The sequence below is a fragment of the Myxocyprinus asiaticus genome, chromosome 42 (assembly GCF_019703515.2).
Source record: "Myxocyprinus asiaticus isolate MX2 ecotype Aquarium Trade chromosome 42, UBuf_Myxa_2, whole genome shotgun sequence".
Taxonomy (NCBI): domain Eukaryota; kingdom Metazoa; phylum Chordata; class Actinopteri; order Cypriniformes; family Catostomidae; genus Myxocyprinus; species Myxocyprinus asiaticus.
Window position 1 is genome coordinate 22,830,903 of NC_059385.1, and position 20,342 is coordinate 22,851,244.

Sequence of the window (20,342 nt, forward strand, 5' to 3'; positions counted from 1 at the left end):
GAAACTTTAATAGTCTTTAAAATTAAAACATTTTATAAAGTTAAAGTATTTTCTATGTGGTAAAATTGCATGTGCAACACCCTAAAGTCATTTCCTCAGATAAGGAGAAATCACGCTTTGAGTGTTATACTTTAGGGAAAAACTTAAGGTGTTTTATGCAACCGGGCACAGATTTTCAATAGTGACTTAAATTCCAGCCTGTTCCTTAAACATTATATTGCATATAGAATCATACTTCACTACTTCATGGAACTTTTTGTTGTTTTTTCAACTTTACATCTGAGGTTGCCATTCACTTTCATTGTATGGACAAGAGCAACCTAGACTAGAGTTCAACCGATATATCGGTTTTGCTGATTAATCAGAGCTGATAGCTACTGATTAATCAGCTACTAGCTGATTATCGGCAGAAAATGATGTTAATCGTTTACCGCTAGTTTGTAATAATATTTCCCAGTGGATTTTAGTCTTGTTTATGGTTAAAATCCTGCATTTTTTTTCTGTTTTTGGTTATTATTGAGATTTTGGTTGCACAATAAACTGCATCTGTGATTTCATTAAATGTAGACTCTGGTAGCCTAGGGCTGGGCGATAGGACAATGTTATCGGATATCAACAATATCTTACAAAGGTCCCGATGTCGATTGCGACACTCAATTGACAGACGATGATCGACAATATCGGAAAACGGCAAAACCATGGATCTTGGAAGTCAGCAAATATATTAAACAGTAGTACAAGGTGTGAAACTACCACCCACCACCCGCCAAATGCAACGAGACTGAATCCAGTTCGCAAGTTCCTCGTCCAAATGAATTTCATGTGTGGGTAATTTTGCTCATCTACCTCCAAAATAATGTTGTTATACATGCACAGACAAAAGAAAATTCTGTTTCATGCAGATATTAATATCTGAAATACCAGGAGAAACCACAAAATATTCCACAATTAATGTAGCCTACAAATTCAGCTTCATCTGGTAAGAAAAAAAGAAAAGAATAAAATAATATTTTATTAAATAATAATTGTATAATAATAATATTAATAATAATAATAATAATAATAATAATAATAATAATTATTATTATTATTAGGCTATTATTGTGAAAAGGCATATACAAGGCATATTTTATTAATAGAAACTATAAATGTTTAAGTTTAAGCCCCACCCACACCCAGTTCTATACAAATACAGAGACAAATACAGATAATTTTGTCATATGAACAGATACAGATACAAATACAGATAATGGCTTCACTGCACACCCCTATAATTATGTATTTTCACAATTAAGATTAGTGGTAATCATTGATGTAACTTCAAAATAAAATTATATTAAGTTGAATAATGAAACATAAATAATGATAGAAAAATCATTAAAACAGAATCCCAGTCAAATCGATTCATCTGAAAGAAAAAAAAACTTCTATGAATTACATACTAAACAGGCCTATTAATAAATCCATATTTAGACACCCAAGTAATCCCACGAAATCCCAATTTAACCCCTGGGCATGCAGCGTGAGACTGTCTCCTGGAACAAGTGCATGTAAAGAGTTTTCATTCTTTTTTCTCTGTTTCATTCATCTGAAAACTGTTTGCAAGAATATTATTGTCTATGAGAACTCTGCAAATTATCTCGGATCGTCTCAGGAGGTGCTGTGAGTTTAGTTCGCTTTATTTCCAGGGCCAGTTTGCAGTTAACATGCATTGTGAATGCAACTCTGCAGGTTCAGTAATATACAGTATATCTTTCTGTTAAAGAAACAAAGATGAAAGTGATTAAATCATAAAATAATACAAGAGACGTTCACCTTGAACCTACAATTGAGTTCTATATTATTTTCTTTAGGCAGCATTAACTGTATTACCAGAACACAATACAAATACAAATACAAATTTGATAAGAACACACGTTTGGCAACATTATTTTGGGAACACAAGGGAATTTATTAGGCTTTTTATTATGATTATTATTATCTTTATATTTATAATTGTCTTTAGTTCTTAACATGAATGCTATTAGTACTGGCAAATAGAGCCATTGGAGACAATAAATGTTTGGATTTGGGGAGGTGGTTAAATAAGATTTATTGATCACTTCGTTATTTGATTGCTTTTTTCATTTAGTTTAAAGTGCGGTTTTAATTTAGAAATGTGTTTTTATTTTGTGTGTGTGTGTTTCAATAAATTAATTTATTTTTTAAAACAAAATCAATAAAGCAAAAATATTCACCGACCCTCGGCAGAGGGGTCGAAGATATGATCGTATATCGGAATATTTTTTAAGGCGATTATCGATAAAATATTTTTTACTAATTGCCCAGCCATATTTTAGCCTCTGTGTCTGTGCCCTTTATGGTTAGGGAAGACAATATTTTTTTAGAAATAAAACACATTCAATAAATTGATTAAAAAAAAATATTGGCCGATTAATTGGTTATCTGCTGTTTCCACCAACTTAGCTATCATATCTGCAAAATCAAATATCGGTCGACCTCTTACCTGGATATTCTGCTAAATACCTCCTTTTGTCTTCCATAGAAGAAAAGAAAGTGATGCTGGTGATGATGATGGAATTGTCTTTTTTGGGCAAACCACCCCTGTAATACTGATTGTCTTAGTTTGTGTTAATTTCAAAGTCATTTATGCTTTTGTTTGTGTAGATCTTGAGGGAGGGATATTTATTCACTTTGCATGCCCTGAAATAGACCCAGCTCAGCTTTAAATCATTTTGTAATTGCAGTCACAAAGCTTTCTGTGTCTAGGATGTTTATTTCCACTAGATGGTACTTGTGTAACTTTTGATTAGTTTAATTTGTTTATATTTATATTTTGACTATTTCATAATACTTATTGTGATTTTTACACAACTGTCATTTATTTGAGCAAGATTTATTCTTTTTAAGAGTTTTTGGTCATATTTTATTTTATTCCCATCATGCATTCTGGACATGTCACTTCCTGTTTTATCGTTTGCATGAAGAGATGGAACGATGTTATCATCGCTACGTTTAAGGTGTTTTTCTCTACAATCATAAGCCATCCGATTAAGTATCTTCAAGATACAAACCCCTCTCTTAGCCCACAAGCAGGCAAAAGTGGTATGTAGATTTATTTTCTGTTTATTTCGAGTCTAAAGCCATATGTGTGTTTTTATGTAACTGAATGTGTGACTGACGTTTTGTATTATATACGTCTTTTTATTCAGTTCTACGGTGTTGATGTTGGTGTCTATGTCGATGAATGCATTAAACATCTGTGAGAAAAGAACCTCAGCCTTCGCGTTGTGACTAAGGGCGGCATACACTTAACAGCACCTCAGTTTGGGATCTGCTGACAGCATATAGCATGCCATTGTGAATAATTTATGTCATACAGAGTCTTTTGTGCACTGAATGCGTAATGAAAGGTTGAAGTTTATAGGCTATAAAAACAGAGAAATCCAGCAAGAAAATGAGTCAAATGATTCTTTGGGGTCATTTCAGGAAATTCTCACAAACTGGCTCAGGCCAAGAGATCATGATTCAAAATGTTTGCAACGGTTCTCTTCCACTCTCTATCACATGCAGTGCTGACCTTCTTAAAAACAGCACACACACGCGCTGCCTTGAATTAATTCAAACCATGGCCTCAGCTACTCTGTTGCTTATTTGGGTGGCGTATTTGTACAGATATTGTCCTGCGTAAGTGTTTTCTAGCCGAACTAGTAACCTCTCTCAAGTGCCAGGGAGCTTTAGTCCCACTCCGTTGATTAATTGCCCTTAGCAGGCTGCTGAGTAATCAAAACGTCTAAACCGCCATTTACCACACAGGAAGTTATGTATTAGTCACGAGATAGGGCGCTCAGCAGGGCCGAGGCATCAGGTGACCAACCTGGATGTGGATGCTATCATTAAACAGCCTCTGTCTCAAGTGTGTGTGTTGTGGGCCCATGATTCCCTCAACGGTCCACAAAAGTACCACTTGCAATGCATGCTTACATAACTATTACCTCTGTACTACACATGGGAAACTATCACTGTGACTCAAGTGTATTATTTATTTATGACATTGGGTTAAGATCTGAAAGAAAAAAAGAAAACATTTTCTTAATCAGTATTTTTTTTTTTTTCACCCAGGAAAAATATCTATACATCAGTAAAACAATATACATTTACTTGAGAAGAAAATGTGTGAAAATAAAACTTGTTTTCAGAGAATATGTCTTGAATTAAGCAAACCAGACCAGTTTGACCAGGCTGGGAGACCAGCTAAGACCAGCAAACATGGCTATTTTTTTTTTATTTTTTTTTTTAACAAGGAGAGAATAGAGGTTTGTACTTTTTTGCATACATTTATGTAATAAAGATGTGGATGTGTTATATATCTGTCTCACTGTGTGCATTATAGTTACAATTTTATGAACCTGATATAGAGCCAGTAAAAGTTAAACCTTCCTTTCACAGGCTATAGAGGTGTCAAATTCAATCACATCTGGAAACAAATGGCCTGTCACTTTACCTGAAAATCTGATTACTAAGACTGCAGTAAAATGGGGTTTCTGCATTCTGGCCAAGGACCTAAATGAATTACTTTCAATGCTTAATCTTAAACTCACAATGAGTTTGAATCAGTTGGAGTTGGATGGCGAAGGCACATTATCTCACAACAGATTGAAAAAAAGGCACTCGTCGATAAATATTGGCTTGTAAATAATGATTTCAGTGATCTCCAGTCTCAATGGGGAAGTCGATATAAATCACTTTTAGATACAAAAATCTTATATTTAGCAATGTTATAGTAGAAAATACTGACTGCAGCTATGATTGAATTCAATGAAGATCGAAAGATAGTTTCTAATTACATTAGCAATAGTGGGCATAGCAAAAAGTAGTTCCAACTTGTTCCACTTGCTTCCAGAAAACTGCAACAACTATATAAAGATAAATGTGTCCCTAAAGCATCCTCAGTAATTTAAGAAGCTTCAAGTCTGTATTTTTGTCTGTCTCTTAAAGGAACAGTTCACTTTGGGATAGATGTAGAGCAATATAAGTCAGTTTTAATAACTGGGCACCACTCTGATTGCAATTTTTAGTACCTTGCTTTAGGCATAAGTAATTTAGTTGTATGTACGGTATGTTTAATATGTTTATCCAAAGTCATGTACAGTACCCTAGTTGAAGTACATTAGTTCAAGGTTTTGAACCTTTGGGTTGTCATGTCCAACATAGTCTTATGACAGCTTGTAATAGTTTGTACAAGATGGTGAAATCGTAAGATATCATTCAACTTGGCTTGTATGAAAAGGTACAGTTTTTATCTCCATAGAGACCAACCAATCGACAAACAGAATTTCAAATCCAAACAATATTAGCATCAAACATTAGCTGACCTTCTATCCAACACTTTATTTTAAAAAAGGAAATGTCAGTGAACAAATTTGGTTACTTATTCAATATTTATTATACAATACAAATGACTGATGTATGACAATAAGCTGTAATACACTTCCCTCATCTTGTTCCACATCTTGTTTTCTTTCTTCAGTGAAAGCTTAAACCTAAGATTAAACTTAGGAAAAATCATAAGAATGTATGTTCAAAACTCTGATGTCTTCCATGGTAAACAACAGTGATTTTCCCATTCAAATAATGGTTTAGGTATAGGGTTTATGTAAGAGGTTAGACTTTTTGATTAGATTAAGATTTGGGTTAGGGGTAAACTTAGGAAAAATCGTAATAACATCATTCATCAGTCCGTTTATTTTTCTCTATGGCAGTAAATTTCGTACAGTTTCTATGATTTCGTCATCTTGTACAATTATTGTCATGAGACTAGGTTGCCATATCGGATTACTGACCACTAAACTACTGTGACAGGGTGTGGAACAGATTCAGATGTGGCTGTGACATGACATGGATCAGACTTAGTCGTGGCTGTGACATGGCATGGAGCAGACTGGGGCATGGCTGTGACATGGCATGGAGCAGGCTGAGGCGTGGCTGTGACATGGCATGGAGCAGGCTCAGACGTGGCTGTGACCTGGCATGGAGCAGGCTGAGGCGTGGCTGTGACATGACATGGACCAGACTCAGATGTGGCTGTGACATGGCATGGAGCATGCTGAGGCATGGCTGTGACATGGCATGGAGCAGGCTGAGGCGTGGCTGTGACATGGCATGGAGCAGGCTGAGGCGTGGCTGTGACATGGCATGGAGCAGGCTGAGGTGTGGCTGTGACATGGCATGGAGCAGACTCAGACGTGGCTGTGACATGGCATGGAGCAGGCTGAGGTTTGACTGTGATATGGTATGGAGCAGGCTGAGGCGTGGCTGTGACATGGCATGGAGCAGACTCAGACGTGGCTGACTCAGAAGTTGGAACCAGGATTGTGAGAGAAGGATCCTCTGTGGTGAGTGTGTCGAGTACTAGCTTCACATATACCTCCCACGTGTAGTCTCTGGAGTCTGGCAATTCCCTCCACTGCCGTGCTGTGAGTCCAATCCGGTATATGGATTTCAGAGCAGCATCATCAAAACCAGTGTGGGCAGCAATGGTGGAAAAGAAATGGGAGTACTCCCTTATTGATAAGTTCACCTGGCTTAGTTGAACAAAGAATGCTGCTAGATCCATAGTGCGGTGAATTGTTCTAGATGAGGTTGGGTGTGCCGCAGGGTTCGATGGAGGAGTTGAGACCTCGGTGGTTAGTTGAAAAAAGCTGCTGGATCGGTTTGTGACGAAGTCTTCTGTAATGATGGGTCATCAGAGTTGAGATCCATGTGCAGCTTTAATATTGATAAACGTCGTAATACAGACAGGCAGGGTCAATCACCAGCAATAGTAATAACAAAGGCAATCCAGGGTGGTAGAAAATAAACAGGCAAGAGGTCAGGGCAGGCGGCAGACAATCACAGGTTATTTCCAGGTAAACAAAGGCAGTAGTAGTAGGCAGGCAGCAACGGGTCAAAACAGGGTAAACAGTCCAGAATCATACACAGATAATGCAAAACCTCAGAGAACGCTTAGAAATGTCAGCCAGTGCAAAACAAGACTTCGCAATGATAGCGAGTGAGAGTGAAACTTAAATAGCTGCATGAATGAGAAACAGCTGAGCAAGTAATCAGTGACAGTTACGGGGATTATGGGAAATGGAGTCCAGAGAGTTAAAGTCAATCCCCAGGTGATGGAGCCCTCTGGTTGTGAGTGGGAGGAACAACAAAGGCGGGGTTCATGACAGCTACCAAAACTGTATCATTAATTTTCATTTTTAGCTATTTATTTTTTAATGAACATTTTTAACCAAGAATCCATGCGGGTAATTTTATCCCATGAATCCCATGCTGTATTGTAATGTAAACAACATGGCTGCACACATACCTGCAATCGCAATCGCAACTTTTCTATCATAATTTTTATCATTTTAAACATATTAAAATCACATTTTAAGATTGATAATATACAATCTGACCTTCAGTGTGTCTGTTGTGTAGGGTGTGAAGTGTAAGGGGAGAATTTTCTTTTAAATACAGTGTGCAGTAAAGATAATACACTTTCCTCAACTCTTTCCACATCCTGTTTTTCTTCTGTGGTAAAACTTATGATTAAACTTTGGAAAAATAATAAGAACGCTTGTTAAAAACCCTGATTTCTTCTGTGGTACACAAAATTGATTTTACTATTAAAATAAAGTTGTAGGGTTTGGGTAAGAGGTTAGAATTTATGGTTAGGTTAAGGTTTATGTAAGGGGTTTGTAGGGCATATGGGAAAAAGAATGAACAATTTCTATGCAGAATGACTTGAATTTACACTGATATTTCCTTCCAAGTTATAAAAACTAAGACACAGAGGCCCACAGTCCACAATGGAATTCCTCAGGACAATAAATTTAAAGATTCTACCAAGACGGCATCCTAAAGTCTGAATCAACCCTGTGGAAATGAGGCAAAATGCACATCTGCCTGACCTTAATCATCTTGAGAACAAAGGTAGATCTGTGGATGCACCAAGACCCCTCCTCATTCATGTTGTAAATCAGAAATGCCCTAAACATTAATGGTCAGCACATGACTGATACAGCCATCTCGGAGACCCTCACCCCTAAAGGGCAGAGGTGATGGTCATTATAATCGTCAAGTGCTAAAATCTCATTACCAAGACACAGAGCTAAAGCAGACGGCCACAAGAAACCCCTTTAATTGCAACAGACGACACATAATTCCAACAATACGACTTCTTTGTTCTGTTTCATAACCAAGACATCCTCATAATCATGAGACATCCTCTCTGATCGTTATTCTGCAAACAGCAGCTAAAAAGGATCTGTGAGCTTTGACACAATTGGAATCACTCAAATCTGACTTTACACTTCACAATGCACGTAACCAAGTTTTATATGCTAACATGCATCACATGATGCCTAACTGTGGTTAGAATAATATAATGCATTTGTTGGGCCTCATGTAGTCAGATAGAAGACAAAGGCAGGCCTAACACAGTCATAAAACCTAACTCAGGCACCCACATAAGTCATAAATTATACTGATAAAATCGCGCCAAAATCAAACAAAGGGAGTCCAAAACAGACTACAAATCCCATGAAGCCTTGCTCACTAAAGGATCAAACTCTCAACTCCTATTGGATGAGGTACACGACAGAACGCACCTCAACCATGACATCATCAGGAGTAGAAATACCTCTGAAATGCTTCCGGGATTTGCTTCCAGCAACTTTGCTCGCCCTGTATAGACGCTGCTCATCGCTGCTCTCAGGTGCAGTCTCGTGGCTCAAGGAAGTAACGTCCGACTTGAAACTGTGGCCATACAATCTCCATCTCGCTGGACGAGTTGAGATTACTGTTCAACCGAACATTCTAACGGATCAGAAGGAGACCGCTGAGCAATCCGCATCTTCATCCATTTGCCTGCAGAAGTGAAGAGATTAAAGATTTCTCTTCCATCTTCAATCAAGTCGACGTTTCTGATTTCTCCGCCAGCCCGCCGAGAATCAGCAGCCGTACCGCCCGCCGACAGATCAAGGAAATGGCCTCCAGTCATCACCCAAGCCTTGAGGAACCGAGTCTGAGTTAAAGGACGGATGAACATACATTCCACCTGCGTCCTCATGCGATTCAAGTAAGAGGTTTACGTCTGGGCAGAGATAGAATATTATAGTGTGTTATTCTTGTGTTTCAAGGTTTTTGCTTGTACAGTTAACGGACCACCATGTCCGCTCATTATTAATACCCAGGGTATTAATTATCACGAATTTGATTTGCTGTATTGTGGTCCAACCTCATTGGACTGTTGTGCATTTCCACCATCGCAGGTGAGACTGGCAAACTGAGTTTATCCATTAAAGAATCAAAGAACGCGGGACTGTTTACGAGCTGTCCATCACGTCTCTGTGTGCTAAACTAACAGCTGCTTTCTCTCCCATGATCGCGAAATCGGCTTTGGGGCCGTCACTTAATTCTCTCTCTCTCTCTCGTACTAACCACACACACACACACACACACACACGAAATCGGCTTTGGGGCCGTCACTTAATTCTCTCTCTCTCTCTCGTACTAACCACACACACACACACACACATACACACACACCTCTCACAAACATTCTGGCACACATTTTTGGCTCGTAGATAGCTTCGTGATAAAGCTCAGCTTTGACCCTAAGCTATCGTACAAGCGGATACACGCGGTAACTGGTAGACGCCATTAACTGGTTTCTCTCCGCCCACATTCACGGCCATATTCCCTGGCCGGAAGTCTCGCATGACATACTCTCCACGAGAGTCATGTCCACCATTTTGTGCGTGTCCCTCCTTACACACACACACACTCACTCTCTCACACACACACACACACACACCCTCATGTGTTATAGGATTATTTTGATTTCCATATTTAATCATATCACTGTTTAGTTTGTAGTTGTAAGTCGGAAGTTTATTGACTGCATTGTATTCATTATTAATTGATATTACTGCATAAATAAACTTTGTTTAAATTACAAAGAGAAGTGTTTTGGTTTGTTTTGCATACACCAGTGTCATGCTGATGGGATGTCAGTGCTCGGATTCAAGCCTTCATTCATTGTTTTTTTTTTCCCAAAAATCAATATTCTTCGTATGTCAATTTTCCTAAGAAAACAATCTAATATTGAGACTGTTATACTATCTGGTTATTAGTCCCTGATTCCAGGGTGGTGCCCCATCAATGTTAATCCTTATTAATATTCTGTTGATTTTGATCTTTGATGATTGTTGAATTTGAATGATCAATAAGCTAGTGTTAATTTTAATTAATGTTTCATCGATGTTAACAATTAATGATTACCTTTGATAATTGTTGATTTAAAGGATTAAAAAAGCTAACATTGATTCTCATCAATGTTCTATTGATTTTAATAATGAATAATTCTCTTTTATAATTATTAATTATTGCTAATAACCAAACCCACTCCTAAACGTAACGCACTACATTTACTGGAGCCCCATATGAGGTTTTAATGAGTTAGATTCAATTAATTAATTTAAATATTAATTAATAACTAAAGTTAATTAATTAATTATTAATTATTTCTGATAGTAACACTGATCTAAACAACCAGTAAAGCCCTACACATTATTCTGACCTTGTGCATACATGATGCACACTTATACAAAGTATAATAATGTATATTCAAATTTTAATGTGTAGTGAAGAAACCACAAAGAGAAAGTATGTAATGTTTCATATGTAAATGCTTGTCTGTTTATGTAGAGAAGGTTGATGTTAACAAATGTCATGTCTCTTGCACCGATTTCATTATATTAAAGTCAGGATAAAAAGTCATACGTTTATTATCTTTAGGGGAGGACACTTTGACCACAGGCCCTCTGAAAAGCCTCCTCTGATTGGCTTAGAGCCTTTTTGGGGTGTGACCAATCAGAAATAGTTAAAAGACCAGCCTGGACAACCTTTCTCGCTGGCTCTTCTCTGCTCTATGGCTTACACACTCTTTGACCTCTGTCCCAGGAAGTCCTGAGTCTCCCTTGCAGGAGGCCTTGCTTCCGGGTCTCTACCTGGTCATCCCATCACCCATCCATTGAACCGAGTAAAGGTCTCCATCCAGTCTGACTTCTCCAAAGATGTCGAAGTCATCGCTTCAAAGCCCAGCCTGATCATTCCAGTACCAAACATCCATGATCTTAAACAGAGGTCCAAAACATCAACGGAGCACAACCAGAACTTTCGATGGACGCAGCCAAAAAACCAAGCCAACGCAATGAAACACAAGTACACCTCCAGACTTTTACTAGAAAGTGCTGGTGTTTTATTTAAATACTCTGGGTAACAAGACTGCAAACTGAGGTATAATAAATAATCAATGGTTCTCAGGATATGATCTATAGACTCCATAAATTACATTTTCTCTGTAACAGATCATTTCCATTCCCCTTCTGTTACAGCTCACTCACCAGCCTGCTTTATGTTTGTCTATGTTTGTTAATTTAGTTTTATGTTGTAGATTAGCAATAAAGTCTTGTTTGTATTCAAAGAGAATTTGACTGTGTATTTTATCAAATCATATTGGTCCCTAGAAATCTGTCGATTCTAAAGCCACGTGCTAATAAACATTGTTGAACTCTATTTGTGATATTATTTTCAATCACATTGAAAGTAGTATTACTGTATGAATTAACATTAAGTTCAGATCAACTCATTGCTGGCCGAAGACTGTGATCTTAAGTAAATATTAATTCTTATATTATTATTCCCCAAATCAAGATTCTCTTTGAGCTAAATTCTTGGCATTATTGGTTGGAAAATGACACAGGCATAAGCTTAAAGCCATAAGCTAACCATTATGCAAATTCCCTACATATAATTGGTGATGAACGCTGGCAGTTGTAAATATACCCCGAAACAAAGTCACTAAGACCCTACATATAATGGTGGTTGAATACAGCCAAGATTCTTAAACTTATTATTTATATAAAATCCTACAGGTTAAACTTAAGAAAAATCGCAATATCGTTGTTCATTGGTTCATTTATTTCTCTCTTAATTTCCTATGATTTTGCCATCTTGTACAATTATTATGACTTGTCATGAGACCGGGTTGCCATCCCTTAAAAAAATTGAGAGTTCCGGCAAACTTGCCACAAACTTGCCGCAAATTCTTTTGTTGCAGGCCTCCACTACTGGTGAAGAGCTGCAAACTTCTGGTAAACATTTGCGGTGAATCACAAATACATTTGCATGTGAAAAAAATGAGTGGAAATTTTACAGCAAGTTTGTCAGAACTTTTGATTTTTTTTTAAGGCTATCAGAGTATTAACTGTTATGCTAATGAAACTGTATCATTAATTTTCTTCCTCTGAAAGATAATTTTTAGCTATTGATAATTTAATAAACATTTTTAATTAAAAGAAACCTTGGGTTTTGTACCCTGATCAAGAAAAATTAATACAGGATTTCATCAACTTAACCTAGAGTCATCTTGGTTACTGATGTAACCTCTGTTCCCTGATGGAGGGAACGAGACTTGTGTCGATGTAGTGACACTAGGGTTTCAATCTTGAGAGCCCCAATCACCTTTGCTTAAAATAGAAAAGGCCAATGAGAATTGGTGAGTGGCATTTGTCCAGGAGGGAGGGCACTACGGAGACAACATCCTACCGGAGGGAGGTTAACATTTGGAGAATACCTCACATGGACTTACCAATGGGGAAATTCACATATAGAATGATACCACTAGAGGACCTATCGGGTACACAGTAACAGTGGCTGAGGCAGAGAAAGCTCTGGCGAGGGGAAACACAGGGTTCACCTACAGTGAAACCAAACAGTGGAAACTCATCATATGGGACTACCAAGGGGAATCACCACATATGGAGCATTGAGCCCAAGCACACTGGGCCTGGTGCCGTAACTCCTCCTCCGAGTTCGTCACCAAACAGTGCTTAAGAATTAAAGAGGCATCCGGTGTTCACCGTTCACCGTTGTGGACAAAAGGTGCACATTATCACCTTTGAAAAAGGGGAAAGGTGCAATGCAAGCGGTACACCCAACCAGCTGCCCGGCCAACCTGCTGTTACCGCGTAACACTCTGGTCGAAACTGGCTCTATGCATAGGTTGTAAAACCTCGCAAAAGTATTTGGTGTAGCCCAACCCGCAGTTCTGCATATGTCTGCTAGAGAGGCCCCCCTTGCCAGTGCCCAGGAGGATGCAACACCTCTAGTAGAGTGCAGCCGGACTTCCAAGGGGCATGGCAAGCCCTGCGATTTGTATGCAAGGAAAATGGCATCCACAATCCAATGGGCCAGCCTCTGCTTGGAGACAGCTTTCCCCTTCTGCTACCCTCCAAAGCAGACAAAGAGCTGCTCCGAGCATCTAAAGCTCTGCATGTGGTCCAGATAGATGTGCAGGGTGCGAACTGGACACAGCAACGACAAGGCCAGGTTTTCCTCCTCTGAAGGGACCACTTGCAGGTTCACCACCTGGTCCCAAAAGGGAGTGGTGGGAACTTTGGCACGTAACCGGGCCGGGGTCTCAAGATCACGTTAGAGTGTGCCGGCCTGAACTCCAGGCATTCGCTGGTGACAGAGAGCGCATGCAGGTCCCCCACCCTCTTGATGGAAGTGAGCGCCACCAGGAGGGCCGTCTTCAGGGACAAAGTGCTGAGCTTGGCCTGCTCCAGGGGCTCGAAGGGGGCTCTCTGTAGGGCAGGTAGGACCACAGAGAGATCCCAAGAGGGAATCAGGAGTGGTCTAGGAGGATTCAACCTCCTCATGTCCTTGAGGAACCTGTTGATCAGTTCATGCTGTCGTGAGGGTCTTCCGTCCAGTGTATTGTGGTAAGCTGCTATGGCAGCTATGTACACTTTCAGGGTAGAGGGAGACAGCCATCTTTCCAGCCCTTCCTGAAGGAAAGACAGCACAGACCCAACGGCATATCTCTGTGGGTCTTCCCCACGGGAAGAACACCAGTTTGTGAAGAGACGCCACTTCAAGGCATACAGCCACCTCGTAGAGGGGTCAGACGTCAGTCCCATCCAGGAGCCAGACGTAGGGGGTGCTGGAGCATGCCCTGCCCCTGAGTGAGAAGGTCCTGCCTCAGGGGAATGCGCCAGGGAGGTGCTACTGCCAGGAGCATCAGATCCGAGAACCTAGTCCGGTTGGGCCAGTATGGCGCAATGAACAGGATTTTAATCAGCTGGACTACGAGGGGGTGGAGTATCTACTTCCCGTGGAGCATTACCTGCTGTGAGAGCGCATCCGCTGCACAGTTGAGGACGTCCAGAAGGTGAGTGGCTCGCAGAGACTTCAACGTTTGCTGACTCCAAAGGAGGAGGCGGCAGGCGAGTTGCGACATGTGATGCGAATGTACGCCGCCTTGGCGGTTTATGTATGCTACGGTCGCTGTGTTGTCGGTCCGGACCAACACATGCTTGCCCTGAATCAACATCCGAAGCCTCCTCAGGGCCAGCAATACCGCCAGCAACTCTAAGCAGTTGATGTGCCATTGGAGTTGGAGCCGTGTCCCGAGACCCAACACTGCCTGCCCATTTCACATAGTGCCCCAGCCCAATTTCAAGGCATCTGTTGTGACCACGACATGCCTTGAGACCTGCTCTAGGGGAACACCTGCCCGTAGAAATGCCAGGTCCAACCATGGGCTGAAAGTCTGACGGCACTGTGGCTTGATGGTCACACGCCGGGTGTTGTGGCTCCCATGCCCACCTCTGGACTCGAGTCTGTAGCCAGTGCTGAAGCAGTCTCATATGCATCAAACCGAGGGGGAGAACTGCCGCCGAGGATGCCATATGCCCCAGGAGCCTCTGAAATTGTTTCACTGGAGCCACTACCTTCTGCCTGAAGCACGTTCGGTTGTAAGGCGTGCTTTGAGAGTTACCAAGTCCAACTTCATACCAAGAAAAGAGATGCTCTGCACAGTTGGTCGAGGTGCTGAAGCACAAGGTCCCTGTGTGCACACAATAGATCTTGCGAGTGAGCTAGGATCAGCCAGTCGATGAGATAATTGAGAATGTGTATGCCCTTTTCCCTCAGCAGGGCCAGGGCAGCCTCTGCGACCTTGGTAAAGGCGAGAGGGGACAGGGACAGACCGAAGGGGAGGACCTTGTACTGGTATGCTCGTCCCTCGAAGGCAAACCAAAAAAAGGGAAGGTGTCGAGGAAGGATCGTTACGTGAAAGTATGCATCCACAGTTTGATGGCAGTGAACCAATCCTGATGTCGTACTGACGCCAGGATGCGCTTCTGCGTTAACATCCTGAAAGGAAGCCTGTGTAAAGCTTTGTTCAAGGCACGCAGATCCAAGATTGGGCACGACCCTCCCCCTCTCTATGGACATGATAAAATAAGATCTGTAAAAGCGCTTGCGCAACTCGGCTATCGGGAGGGGCTCTATTTCCTTTTGCCAGAAGGGTGGCAACCTCCGCCCGAAGGACGGAGGCACCCTCGCCCTACACCGTAGTGGAGAGGATGCTACTGAACCTGGGTGGGCATCTGGCGAACTGGATCGCATAGCCGAGGCAAATCGTCCTGATGAGCCACCGCGAGGGGCTGGAGAGCACTAACCAGGCCTCCAGCCTCCGTGACAGCGGCACCAAGGGGACAACTGGACTTACCGTGCCTAAGCAGGGTGGTTCGCGGCTAGGCAGAGCAGGCACCCCACCAGGAAGACAGCCCAGCGGGGACATGCTGCTCCGCAAGGCTGCAATGGTGGCCGGTGACTTGGCCGGGCGAGCAACCCCAGAGACAAAGCACACTTACCTGTTCGCCGGCTGTCTCTCGATGGAGAACAAGGGAACAGCAGGTACTCACGTTCGCCTAATTTACCGGAAAGACTTCCAGCACCTGGCCACTGCGAGTGCGCTGGCCCAGGGAATGAGGAAACTGCTCTTTCATTGACCATGTGGGTGCCGAGGCACCGAGGGCACTCAGCAATGGAATACTTACCACGCGCTGGCCCAAGGGCGATGGTGGGGCTGAAGAGATCACCCGGGCCAGACCGGTCAAAAGTAGTTGCCTCATCCCTGGGCTGCCCGTATCAGGACTGCCTCAAAGCCCGTCTGGGGTTCTTGTGGGCCGGCTGATGGGCAGGTGGAGCTGGCTTCCCACGGGAGGATCTCTTTCTCTGAGGCCAGCGTATGGGCTCTGATGGTACAGAAGCCGTGGCCGACACCACAGGGGAATGGCTCTGGCGAGAAGCAGACAGGGCACGGGACTTCGGAGGCCTGAAGCCGGCCGAGTCGTGCCGCAGTAGGATGTGCTTAATCGCCTCGGTCTGCTTCCTCACTGTCGAGAACTGAGGGCGAAATCCTCGACGGTGTCCTCAAAAAGCCCCCCATGGGAGATTGGTGCATAGAGAAAGCGGACTTTCTCGGCGTCATGCATCTCCGCAAGGTTGAGCCACAGGTGCCGCTCTTGGACTACAATAGTGGACATCGTCTGGCCCAGGGCATGCACCATGACCTTCGTCGCACACAAGGCAAGGTCGGTCGTAGTACGCAGTTCCTGCATCAGTCGGTCCTACCCTCGTGCAGATCTTTCAGCACCTTGGCCTGGTGGACCTGCAGGATGGCCATAGCATTCAGAGTGGAAGTGGCCTGACCCACGGCCTTGTAAGCCTTCGTCATTAAAGAGGAAGAGAACTTACAGGCCTTGGAAGGGAGCCTTGGTCGGTCATGCCAGGTGGCTGTGCCCTGTGGGCATAAATGCACTGCTACGGCACGCTCTACATGGGGAAGCTTGACATATCCCTTAGCCTGCAAAGTGTGTACGGGCAGAAAAAGGTGCCTTCCATGACTTTGTTACCTCCTCGTTCACTTCTGGGAAGAAAGGCACTGGGGCGGGGTGCGGCCGTAAGTCACGCTCCGAGAAACCAATCATCCAGCCACGAATGCTCAGGGCAGGGTGGAGGGTTCCACTTAAGCCCGATGTTCACAGCCACCTGGGCAAGCACGGCTGCCATCTCAGCATCCGCCTCATCCTGTGCTCTACTGCCCGTGGGCAGGAGCTCAGAAGATTTGTCCACTTCTGATAGCAGAAGCCCACCCTCCGATGCTGCGACCAAAAGATCATCCTCGTCGCGAGCCGTGAACGACACATTAAACCCGCCCTGAGGTGGGCCGCCTGCATCACTTAACAGCTCTTCCGGATAGAACGAGCATGCTGGGGGATGGGAGGTCCATGGGGGCTGATTTTATGGCTGTCCGGAGGGAGAGATATCGGCCACATCCAGTACCGCAAACGCGGAAGGACATCTTTAAAAAGACGGCAACCATTTGTGCGAGCTCTTTTAGAAGGAAATATACTCTTTTGAATATACTCTTTTAGCACCCGTAGACTCAGCCGGCGAAGCACCCAGGGGAAGCACAACACTCGACCATGTGAGGGTGACCGCTGATATGTGCCGTAAAATCCAGCAGCGTAAGTGAAGGTGAGAGGACGAACACACACGCACATGCATTCGGCTCCGAAGAAAAAATCTGAATGATTGGTGCACGCCATCTCCTTTAATACCTGTATGTCCGGGGCAGAGAGTGGCATGCAAATTCCACTCACCAATTCTCATTGGCCTTTTCTATTTTAAGCAAAGGTGATTGGGGCTCTCAAGATCGAACCTCTAGTGTCACTACATCGACACAATGTCGAGTGAGTGACAGACAGAGAACTTTAGTTTGCAAGCCTAGACCCTTAACAACTTTACTAACGTTAATTGCTTTTTGAATTGAGCTGAAAAGGAATAACCAACCTTTTATGTTCCAACACAATTAATTATTAATATCAGTAACATTCTAATGAGGCCATGCCTACTGTAATTTGTCATTGGCTACAGCTAATCTTCTATCATCAGGAAAAGTATTTACATGAATTCAGATCACATTATTGTCCCTGATTATACAAATCTACAGCTTGATATGACCAAGCATCACATTTGAAGTGAAAGACTGGAAAATGAATGGCCCTCTTTTCGGTGTGTCCTCCTTTCCCAGTCAGGTTAATGAGATTGTGAGTGGACTGTTAGCGCAGAGGTCCTCATTAAAAACAGCCTGCACGCTGATTCATCTCAGATGAGAGTAAGACTTGGAAAGCAAGGTCACATACTACAAGAATTAATCGCTCTGTCATCGCTGATTTTGGCCAAGGGCAAGCCACAGAGACTACACTTGAAATCAACTGTTGAAACACCAGGGTGGCATCAGCCATCAATTAAATGACATTTCCTGTAGATGTTTCGATTCACAATTCAACATTAGGATTTGTAAAATATTTTATAGGATATATTCTGTTTACCTTTTTATATATATATATATATAGCTCCCCATTTTGTATTTTGTATTTTTATGATTTTTTTGGTTTGTGGGATCAAATCCAAGGGTACCGGTTTTGGCTAGTTAGCTTTAGCAGTTAGCCCAGGGGCGCAACTACATATTTCCGAGCTGGTATGCAAAACTAAATTTATTCCCCATGTATCTATCAAGCGAGTGGGGGGGGAGTGTCATCTATTATAAGCATGGGGGGGGGTGGTGGTGTTGGAGGGGTCGAGGAGGCCGATTATGAGTGTTGAGCGGTGGGGGGTGATGTTGGAGGGATCGAGGAGGCCGATTGCACCAGCTTTAGTGAGCCGCTGGTGCCCCCCTTTACATGGTGCCCTTATACATTGCATACCTTGCATATATGGTTTTTGCGCCTCTGGTTAGCCCCTGCTGGTAGATGCTGTAACAACACCAAAAAGCATGTTTCTTAGCCATTAGTGATTTTAACAAGCTTTTCACACATACGATCAAACCAGTGCAATCTGCATTTGTGCTGTTGTTTACCAGTAGAGAGGGCTTTATGTTACAAACATTCAAATAATCATAAAATAAAAGTTTAAAGCCATTACCAACCAAGCTGGTTGTTTTGATGAAGCAATTCGGCAATGTTTTCTGGTTTATTTAACAGGGACAGTGCACATTAGTAAACATTGCTGTAAATGCGCCATTCTGACATCAAACAAAGAATGTAGCCTATAAACTATTTAGTCCACTTGAGCCTTCTCCCATTCTGTCTGTCACTCATTCTCATCACTTCCGGTATAACAAGTGGTACACTTCCATGACCTCATCCCTCGAGCTCTCCACGGCCTCGTCCCTAGATCCTCCCATGACTCTGCCTTCCATGGTTCCACCCCTCAAGCCTTCCTTGGCTCCACCTTCCTTTGCTCCACCTCCCATGGCTCCACCCCTTGAACCTTACACAGCTCCACCTTCCTTGACTCCACCTCCCATGGCTCTGCCCCTTGAGCCTCTCATGGCTCCGCCTTCCATGACTTCGCCCCTCGAGCCTCTCACAGCTTCACCTTCCATGGCTCCGCCTTCCATGACTTTGCCCCTTGAGCCCCTCATGGCTCCACCTTCCATGGCTTCATCCCTCGAGCCCCTCACAGCTCCGCCTTCCATGGCTTCGCCCCTCGAGCCTCTCACGGCTCTGCCTTCCATGGCTCCGCCCTCAATCCCTGGATCTTCCCCTCCTACGGCTCTGCCCATTCCACCACGCTCTCCACTACCTGTGTCTCAATACCCCAATCCTCCTGTGGCTCCGCCAGCTCCTCCTCCGGTTCCTCCCCTTGAGACCCAAATCCTCCATCCTCCTGTGGCTCCGTCTCCGGACCCATCTCCATCTCCGCCATTGAGACCTCAAGTCCATACTCTGTGGCCGCCTCCTAGCCCTCCTGATCCAGTCCCTGATCTGTGGCCACCTCCCAGGCCTCCTGACCCAGTCCCTGACCTGCGGCCACCTCCCAGGCCTCCTGACCCAGTCCCTGTCCTGCGGCCGCCTCCCAGGCCTCCTGACCCAGTCCCTGACCTGCGGCCACCTCCCAGGCCTCCTGACCCAGTCCCTGTCCTGTGGCCGCCTCCCAGGCCTCCTGACCCAGTCCCTGTCCTGCGGCCGCTTCCCAGGCCTCCTGACCCAGTCCCTGTCCTGCGGCCGCCTCCCAGGCCTCCTGACCCAGTCCCTGTCCTGCGGCCACCTCCCAGGCCTCCTGACTCAGTCCCTGTCCTTCGGGAGCCTCCCAGGCCTCCTGACCCAGTCCCTGTCCTGTGGCCACCTCCCAGGCCTCCTGACCCAGTCCCTGTCCTGTGGCCGCCTCCCAGGCCTCCTGACCCAGTCCCTGTCCTGCGGCCGCTTCCCAGGCCTCCTGACCCAGTCCCTGTCCTGCGGGTGCCTCCCAGGCCTCCTGACCCAGTCCCTGTCCTGCGGGTGCCTCCCAGGCCTCCTGACCCAGTCCCTGTCCTGCGGCCACCTCCCAGGCCTCCTGACCCAGTCCCTGTCCTGCGGGTGCCTCCCAGGCCTCCTGACCCA

General features: G+C 43.9%; 1 pseudogene; it reads right to left on the reverse strand.

The window, feature by feature from the left end:
• LOC127432315 (putative nuclease HARBI1) overlaps window positions 1–19,668 on the reverse strand; it is a 47,789-nt pseudogene extending 28,121 nt beyond the window's left edge.
• Window positions 19,669–20,342: the final 674 nt, after the last annotated feature.